The sequence below is a fragment of the Leiobunum rupestre genome, chromosome 2 (genome assembly GCF_980474605.1).
Source record: "Leiobunum rupestre chromosome 2, qqLeiRupe1.1.hap1, whole genome shotgun sequence".
Taxonomy (NCBI): domain Eukaryota; kingdom Metazoa; phylum Arthropoda; class Arachnida; order Opiliones; family Sclerosomatidae; genus Leiobunum; species Leiobunum rupestre.
Genome location: NC_143385.1, coordinates 38,117,544 through 38,128,205, shown reverse-complemented (window position 1 = coordinate 38,128,205; position 10,662 = coordinate 38,117,544).

Genomic DNA, 10,662 nt, shown 5'->3' with positions numbered 1-10,662 from the left:
CCAAGAGTCAAAATCTGGACCGTTACCACGCCAACGTACTAGTAGTTCTTTAGTTCCGTCTGGTTTTGTTCTTTTCCTTAGAACTTTTTCGATTTTAAATAAGCAGTTTTCGAGGTCTTTCCCAATTTTCTGTATTTCCTCCTTGTAGAACACACCCGAAATGAGCTCAGTTTTCAAATCCTCCAGCTTATATACCGGAGGGTCTCTTGGTATGCACTGCACTACTTTGAATATTTCCTCGGTATAATTGGCTTTGTAACCCTTTTCGAACGTGGTTTTATTCTTACTCGTGCGAACCAAGTCACCTCTTTCAAAAGGGAACGAGACTGGGGGTAAAAAATTGACTTTCCCGTATAAGTTCTGCCACACTTGTTTCGAATTTTCATTCTTCACTTCAACGGGTTTGCATTTAATAGATTTGTGGTAGTTATTATTGTAAGCTTCCAATAAATCTGGTAAAACGTCGATATATTTGTGCGTATCTTTCTCCGTAAAATATCGGTACATTCGAGACTTCAATGTTCGATTGAATCGTTCTATAATACTAGATTTTACTTCGGAATGCGTTGCGAAAAACTTGATTCCTCTACGTTTTAATTCACTTTGAACTTCTTTGCATAGAAACTCGTTACCATGATCAGTCTGTACAACCTTCGGCTGTCGACCTGATTCTAAAATAGATTTGAATGACTTTACCATAGTTGATCCTTTCTTATCCTTGGTAGCCACAGCGAATGCGTATTTGCTAAATACATCGATACAACATAAGATATATCGGTATCCACTATTGTGATTTTTTATGTCTGCCAGATCTAGTTGCCATTGTTCGTCTATTCCATACACTATCGTCTTGTTTCTTCTGAATTTATGTTTTATCGGCTTGTGTAACGTGTACGTATCTTGTCGTTTTAAAAATTATCTCACATCGTTTATGGTCACTTTAATTCCCTTTGCCCGGGTAGCACGATAAAGACCGCGAATGCCTCCGTAACTACCGGCGTCCTTAACGTTGAAGTATATTTCTTCTAACTTATCCATTCATCGTACAGTTCATTTTCCGTTCGTGATACCAGTACGCGAAATCAAATAGTTCAAAAACGATAATAATAACAAAAACGCCGTAATAACTTTGGGTGATTTTAAGTATGATATCGATAAAGAGGTTATCAACCCAGACGGAGTAGGATCGATGCCACCTTCCATGTTGAGGTATAATTCGTGAATGAAAGAACTGAAACCTGATATATTATTATATTCGTTATTTCAAATTTATCCAACTCAATAATCCATTGCCATACATTGATTCGGGACTTGGAGGTAAATAATCTGAATCATCGTACACCTTCTCTGGTAGATCGTTAGAAATAATAGGTACATTTTCAATAGGGGATTCAAAGGGGAATTTATTTTTTACAAGTGATTTGGGTTCATTTTCCTTGGCCAACAATTCATAAAATTTATCCAATCCAACAATTTCATGTTTCGGTTTGGTTTTGTATCCTTTAACTGATTCGTGTAAAATGTCCATGATATTAGATCTAACTATAGGGCGATCTTTATAAATAAGTTCACCACTGGTAGACCAATCAATTTTACTGTTTCGTTCAATCCACTTGTACAAAGCAATGACGGGTTTTAGATGTGAATCTGATATCGCGATAGCTATTTCCGAATACCAGTCTTTCTTTCTTTTCGGTTCTTCAACGAGTTTCGCTTTCTTAGTTCTTTTGTTACGTTGTAATAAATGGTTGTACAACTCTACTTTTTGTGACTGATTAAGTTTCTGATTATTTAAAACAGTTTTCGTATCCAAGTTTTCATCAAGTTTCCGTTGCGAATTGAGTCGTCGATAAACGTCTTCGGGAACTAAGATCATCTTTCTAGCCATTTTTGATAGCTCTACTTATAGCCGCGCCTGCCGCACTGCTCACAATTGAAAGAAGTGGTGCTAAGAGTAACGGTAAAAATCCTCCCTTCTGTATTAGAATCTTTTTCCGTTTTGCGATTGTAGTGGGTTTAGATATCTTCCGCAAAATATGACAATGTCGCTTCAATCTCTTCTTATGATCATCTGGCAGTTTTACATTACCACGCAGAACATTCCACAATAGCTTTAATCGCGTCGTTATTGGCATATTTGATGGCGGCATTTCTTTGACAAGAATTACACTTAGACAGATATTTTAAAAACTCCTTATGATTATGAATTATCTTCATTTTGGGATAAAAACGGCAGCCTCTTCTCCTGGTATAAGTCCAGTTCGTAGTCTGTGATCATCTGACGTAGTTGGTTTCAAATCCACCCATAAATATCCAAAGTCTCTAGCGATTGCTTGATGAAAGGCGTCGATGACGTATTTACTGTTAGTTGGAGAAATCTGTCTAGCTAAATGAAATATCGCCGATTTGTCACGTGGTGTCTTGAAAATTATCAGATAGTGCGCGTTTAAATTTAACGTTCTAATTTCCTTCCCAGGATAATACAAATTTTGCATGAGTACAAAAACCGACGTGTTTTTATGATGAGAAACTCTTATAAACAAATTCGTGACATCCTTGTTATTTGATATTTCACAAAGTAAATCATCAAGAATAACAAAATTCTTGACATTTGGGTCTAAAATTTTAACGTCTAATAACCCTTCGTGAAATTCAACGGTGGGTGTATCATCTAATACCGAATTAAACAGTTTGGGCTGATATTCCGTATAGCACCATATAATTCTCTCTGGTGGCGGAGAAATACACGTATCTTTATATTTGATTAGACTAGCCACGAAAAAGGATTTTCCTAACTGAGTAGCACCTGCGATGAGCCCGTTAAAAGGATGTTGCAACCTGAAATCCATTTTAAAGAATGACACATTTTCCCTAAATCAAAGTTTTTATTCATAAAAGTTGTTTAGCGTTACAGACTAGCTCTGCCTTTGTACGTTCACCACCTAAGTATTACGTCACTCTTTCGTTAAACATTACTTTGCTAGTTCACCCTACCTTTGGCTGTTCACCACCACTGGACGTGCGGGCGGGACGGCGGGACGGGCGGGGCGGGTGGAGGCCTTCCACTGTATACTCCCTGGGACCGGCTCGAAGACCCTACTCCTAGCTTGTTCGCGTAGAGAAAGAAACGAGAACAAGCAAAAAATTCACTCTGGCAAAGGGTTCGCTCTAGGAGGATAATTGCTTCGAATTTCAAACGAGTTTTTCAACCTAACCCAGCAATTCCATCAGTGTCTTTAATTGAGGCAATATGTTATCCCGCAAGTCGCTGCTTTTTAAGAGAAGTCACAAAATGATGAATTCAAAATGAAAATTTTGCTCGAAACGTATTATATTTTAATTTTTAAGAAGATAAACACCGAAATCTCAATTGTGAGAAATCGGGTATATGGTTTCACGAAAAATATCCCTTTCTAGGGGCATCACCAGATGGGATTATTAACCATTTAATTTAAAAGATAAATCTGTCAAAGAAAACATTAAAACTACAGGCTACGAAAAATGCACGAATACTGTTATCAGATGCAGGCCCAGATATTTGTGTGTGGTCAAGAGTGGATTACCACATTGAACGAATTTTACCGGATGCACCATTTTGGGAAATGGCAGATTCTAAAGCTGAAATTTTTTATATGTGCTCAATATTACCAGAGTAGTTGGGCCATTTCTTCACTAAAAAAGATTAGTGCAGGAGTCAACAACCCAAGTAAGGAATGTGTTACCTGCTTTAATCAGCCCTATAAAGTTATTTTCCCAAATGAATACATATGTAATCATAAATAATTAATTTCTTAACTATGGTATAAATTCTATACTACAATTATTAAGTGAAACTGACGGATACTTTATGGTTTAAAACATTTTTATTATAGTGTTAAAATTTATAAAAATGCTAGCTTTTCGATCGAAACCCCTCTTCAGGCGTCAGGTTTTCAATTATTATAATAAAAATGTTTTAAACCATGAAGTATCCCTCGTGTTTCACTTTATAATTGTAGTATAATAACCCATGTAGTAAACCCCTACTCTAGTGACGTATGCAAATTCCTCTATTCGAATGAATAACACATGTAGTAAATCAAATTTGTCACCTACTCTAGTCAGCAATTTTATGTCATCTACCTCATTAAATATCCCATGTGCTAATTCGAATTTCGTTACTCTTGTCAGCCCTATAAAATCACGTAGCGTATCCCGTTCAGGTTCCCCCTTAACCAATCCTTGCAATAAAATTCTTAGCCCGTGTAAAGACAATTTAGTGAAAAAAAACTAACCAAGTTGACGAAGAATGGTGTTATTGTAGGGGTAAAGATGTTGGTACTGAAATGATTGTTTGCGACAATGAAAACTGTAAAATAATTTGGTTAGTGTATTATGTTACTATGTTTTTCATTGATTCAAAGATAGTGTTTATGGGTAGCATAGCATGATTTGTGAAGAGCTTTTTAATCGTTTACTTTTATCTCAATCATGTATCAAGAGTTTTCCAACTCTGTTGAGCTTTCAAATCAAAACCCAAACACCCGTGTAATTTATATTCATCAAGCTAACGTGTAATTTATATTCAGCAATGCAATCTGTAATTTATAGCGACAAATGCAACGTGTAATTTATAGCGACAAATGCAACGTGTAATTTTTAGCCACAAGACAATATAAATAGAACGGGTACAGTACACAGACATTGTAAATGAAAATAGCCACTAAGGCAATTAATATGAGTATATATTACAAAACTAAAAAAAATTCTAACGCACTTACAAGGAGACTACCCGAGGTGGTTATCACCGATTTTGTTGAAACTCAGGGGTTAGGTAGACCTTATGGTAGTATGAAAATTGCCGAAGGGAAAAGTTGCAATGGGCTTTAGTTTTCCCATGGCAACCGAAAATGATATTGATCTCTTAAAACAAAAAAATCTCGGGATTTTCTCGGTTTCACAGGGTACTCTTACTTACTTAAAAAATTTGAAAAAATTTAATTTTTAAAAATTACCCAAAAAGATATTTTGGGTAAAATTTATCAATTTTGGTAAAATTTTAACATAATTTGGGTAACCGATAAAATCCCATGTTTTTTTAAACGTAGGGATCAAAAACATTTTCGGTTGCAATAGGAAAACTAAAGCCCATTGCAACTTTACCCTTTGGGAATTTTCATATTATCATAAGGTCTACCTAACCCACGAGTTTCAACAAAATCGGTGATAACCACCTCGGGTAGTTTCCTTGTTAATGTAAGTAAGCACATTTATAATCAGTACTTGAATGGTGGGTCTCCAGCCCTGTTCTGGCTGTACTCATTGGTGTAGCGTGCATTTCTTCCACCTGGGGCTAACCCTAAATTTGCCTACCCCCACCCTATTTTCGCAACTAAGCAAAAATAAGGCAAAAATTATGATACTCTGTTGATTGCAAAATGATTCAAGTCGTTAAAAAATTTAAATTTTATTCTGCGTGTTTTTTGCAACGCGAACTCTTTAATGCAATGGTGAATATTAATTTGTACCTCTTGTTCGATTGCCAAGATACGTGGACATTGTAGATCTTAAATATTTTTTTTATCAGAAACCCGGGAACCAAAATGACGGAGGATACGATGTCAGACTTCAAGTAAGGTAGCCAAAGTCCTAACTGAAACCCAGCAAGCTCGTCTGGATAAATTAAACCTGCTTAAAGCTTCGGGCACAAGGAAAATCCTTGAACTCGATACGCTCCTAAAAAAAACAAATACGCCGATGGACGATCTGGAAGACCAATTAAGTAATCTACTCCAGAAAGAAGAAGAACTAATCGACCTCGACGGGAAGGTGCAAAATCTCATCGATGATCCCAACGAATTGATGACAGACAAAGGCGAAGCAATCACCGCGAGGGAAAGCATCACCCTCTACTAATCAAAAACAACGCGGGCCATCCGGAAAGCGAACGGACCAACCGGCTGAATCTACGGTGGATCGACCGTCGTCATGGGAGCCCCAAACCAGTCATCCGTCGCGGGAACTCTGGCATTAAACTTCAGCCGATTCCAGTGAGCGTTTTCAACGGGGATCACACAATCATATCAACAAATTAATGTGTAAACAACCTGTATTAGAATCAAATAATGTAAAAGCGCTAAGTCGTCTTTTGGACACGTGCGAAATAAGTTTAAGATCTTTAAAAACGCTAGGTGTAAATACGGCTGCTATGTCTGTCCAGCATTGTTGAGGTGTCTCCCACAAGATATTCGAACCGAATATTTCATTAAAAATAAGCCGGGTACCAGTAAACACTGGGACGCGGAAGAATTAATAGCATTTTTTAGAGACCAAGTTGAGCGCTGATTTATTGGGTGGAAAGCAGGGAGTAACAAAAAAATTACAACATTAACTCGCACGGCAAACAAAATAATAAATCTAAATGGAAAATTAGAAACGAAAATAGGCAAAACGGGGGCTCTGCTTCCGCGTTGTCAATACAAGCGCAAAAACAATCGCAGTTGCCAAATACGTATGTCGCATATTTTGTGACGAAAGGGGTCATAATAAGAAAATTTAAAAGACCCAGCGGATGACAAAACCGTAGCTACATTTTTTAACGACGTTAAATTAAATGGGGAACGTTATGTTGCCAAATTTCCTTTTAAGGTTAGCCGATAAATTTTACCAGACAATTTCCAAATAGCGGAGAAGAGATTTAAAGGGCTAATTAAAAAATTTGTCAAGGATCCCCAATATTTCTCTCAGTATAAAAAGGTAATCGAAGAACAAATCGAAACAGTGTGACTGAAATAGTTCCCTCGACAATACGTACCACACCAGGGGTTCGAGAAAACGCGGCAACAACTAAACTACGCGTGGTGGTCGACGCGTCCAGCCACTCAACGGGTAAACCTTCCCTTAACGAATGCCTCCGCACAAGGCCCAAATCTGAATCCCGACCTACTACTCCTCATAAAATTTCGCAAACATAACGTGGTCATGGTAAGCGATATTGAAAAGGCTTTCCTCCAGGTAGATTTAGATGAGGGGGTTGGGACTGTATCCGTTTTTTGTGGGTTAAAGAGGAAAACGGGTTAATTAATGAAAACGAATACATTATTTTGAGATCGACTCGTGTTCCATTTGGCGTTAGCTCATCCCCTTACTTACTGGGCTGCACTATAAAATATCACCTGCAACACCAGCAGGGGGGAGACCAGAGGGTCATTGAAAAACTGAACAATGAACTCTATGTCGATGATTTTTTGTCGGGGAGCGAGAACGTACAAGAGAAATACGATATTTCGATAGAATCTGCTCGCGTCTTAAGGGGTGCAGGTATGAAGTTAAGAAAATGGGTAACGAATGTACCTCAGGTTAGAGAACTCTGGAATAACCATTCTCATCCGGGGGAACTCGACTTCTTCGAAAACGTAAAAGAAGAAAAAGAAACCAAAATACTAGAATTAAACTGGGATCCAAATTCAGACACTTTTAATTTTGATCTTGGTAAATTAACCGCTGCCCTTAACGGTTTAAAACGCACTAAAAGACAAGTATTAAGTTTCGTATCCCCAATTTTCGATTCGATAGGCCTATTAGCCCCTTTCACCATCCGCGCAAAAACCCTTTTTCGGGAGTTGTGGAGGTTGGAAAAATTGGGATGGGACTCGGAATTACCAGAAGATTTGGGAAACCTTTTCGAAACGTGGTGCGCGGAATTAAAATAAACAGACACTATTTTAGCGACGTAGACAAAGAGATGGAAGAATTAGAATTGCACACCTCCTGTAACGCTAGCGCAAAAGCCTACGTGACCGCTATGCCACGAGAACCAACAAAATTGTGGTTAGTTTAATAACCGCGAAGTCGCGAGTAGCTCCTCTTAAGGAAAAGGGACTCACTCTTCCCAGGCTCGAATTGATGGGATGTTGTTTAGGGGCTAAATTGACGAATTATGTTAAAGGGACGTTCGGAGAAAAGTTAACGGGTATTTACCTCTGGACGGATTCCACAATAGTGTTGGCATGGGTAACCGACGCTCCGAAAACATGGAGACCCTTCGTATCAAATCGAGCTACTGAAGTCCAAACATTAACAGCCGGAAATAAGTGGTCCCACTGCCCTGGGGTCGATAACCCGGGAGTAAAAGCGTCAAATCTGGCAAATAATAAGTTATGGTTTAATGGGCCTGATTGGTTTGGATAAACAAAAGACCACTGGCTTAACATAATGCCAGAACCTGATCTAGATTTAGTAGCTGACGAAACTCGTTATGTCTGTTAGCGTTGTTAAAAATGTAGGAATTCACAAATTCATAAATTTAAATCGAAGCAATTCCCTAGATAAACTGTTACGCGTAGCATCCTACGTTGTACGATTTGTAAAAGCGGCTAGGAAGTTAGGCAAAACTATCGGCAACATAACTGCCGACGAAATGAAAATCGCGGAATTAAAATTCGTAAAAGATATTCAGGGGGAAGAATACCGCCCCGAATTAAAATCTCTCGAAAGGTGTGGCAAAGTACGGCCGGTAGACAGCTTGCCAGAACAAATGTAAAAAGTTTAAAGTCAAAGAACGTATCAGCGAAAACCCTGTTTTCTCCATTGTAGTATTAGATTTTTTCGGACCTCTATTTATGAAAACTGACAACAATTCAAAAATCATATGTTTTATTAGCTACTTGCGCCGTTTCTCGGGCAGTTCATTTGGAACTAGTTGCATCACTCAGCGCTCAACAAATGCTATTAGCCTTTAGACGTATGATATCACGAAGGGGTGTACCTAGTATAGTCTATTTAGACAATGCCTTAACGTTTAAGAAAGCTGAAAGGGAATTAAAACTAATCTGGGAGAAACTCAATGATGCGGAAATTAAACAATTTTTTGTAAATCGTGGTATAAAATGGAGTTACATCATAGAGCGATCTGCCTGGATAGGTGGATGGTGGGAACGATTGGTGCGCTCAGTTAACACCTCACAAAAGAAATCCTCGGTAAATCATCCCTAAGCTATATAGAGATGAAAACCATTCTCTCTGAAACCGAGGCGATTATCAATTCGCGTCCAATTTCGTATAATTACAATGACCCCAACGAACCCACGCCCGTGCACTCTGTCCAGCGGATCTAATAATTGGCCGAAGACTAACTTCGTTGCCGCCACTAGAATTTAAAGAAAATGTTCCGATAGGTAGGGATCAAATTAAAATTAGAGAAAAGCATCGCGAACAAATTATGCAAAGAATTTGGCGAAAATGGCGGCATAATTACTTGATGGAGCTGAGATTTTAACGAATATTTTTCAATACGTTACCCCTCTTTTAGATTTTGTTAGGGAAACAATTATTTTACGTCCCTTGGTATCCCCATATGGTCGCGTTGAATAGTTTGTAGGAATGGGAAGTAGTTAGCGAAAGGCCAAAAGAGGGATCCAACGTGTTTCCATTGTTACTACTCTGCTAAAAGGAATCTCTATAGATACCCGAAATTGCCCTCCTGTCAACCCAGGCACTGATTTATAGTTTTACGATCATCTTTAGAATCGACGGTGAATAGCGTATAGTGTGCATGCCACGTGTATTTATTATTGAACTCGAACCTTTGCCAGATTGTCTCAACCAAAGCTTACAATTATAGTAGTGCGCCTCGATATTATTGTTTGGTGTAATTGTCACCGAATGTGTGCGCGTCTTGTGATCTCAAGAAATTGATACATATGTGAAACACATGGGCGCTTGAAATAAAGCCCTACGTTGAAATTTGGTGATTGGTCAAATCATATATAGTGTCCCTCCACGTGACAGCCCGTCAAAGTAATTCGATTGGGTAACGAAAAAACCAGGATGGACCCAAAAAGTCACGTGGCCTATACAAAAAAACTAGGAGACAAGAAGTAAAAAAGGAGAGAAGAGGAACCGAAAGTAAAAGATGATCTTAAAACACCGCTCTGGATGACCTTAAGAAAAGGAACATAGTTTTCGCGCCGGTCGCAATCTATGAATGTCTCCAGCCCATTGAGCAGTTATCGCCGGACCATGGTTTTCCTCTGCCCATCACCACCACGACACCTCGTAGACTATAGTAGTAGCCTCATCGTATCTCCAACGTCTCAAGCCTTCAACTCGTCTCTTCAACTCTACGATCTCTCTCTTCGCATCTTCATTTATTTTCAAGTCTCGAGACCAACGATAATCAAGAATAGTGATGAGTACTTTTTCTATGGCGCAATTAGTAGTAGTCTGGCATTGGTCGAGTGCATGTTGCATGTAGTTATTTTGGGGGTCATGTAAATTAATATAGTAGTATTTTATTTGTTAGCGGTATTGTTTGGTTTTTATTTAGTAGTTCGATTCGATATGTTTGTCTAATAGTAAATTTAGTAGTTGATCATTAAATCAGAATCTGGGTATGGTAAAAACTTGTCCTTACTAACCATTTTAATCTAGTAGCATAGGTCAACGCTAGGCACCTATAGGCCTATATATTAGTAGTAGAAAAGCGTTACAATATCATCTCATCATGCCGACCCGAATAAATAAGGTCTTCTTTATTTAAAATGTATTACAATGTAGTAATTGTTTATGACGATAAAATTCCACGTCATATGTGGAAGTTAGGAATTGTTAAAGACGTAATTAAAGGTCGAAACAACAAAATTCGTGCATGCAATGTAAAAAACGCCAAAGGTACAACATTTA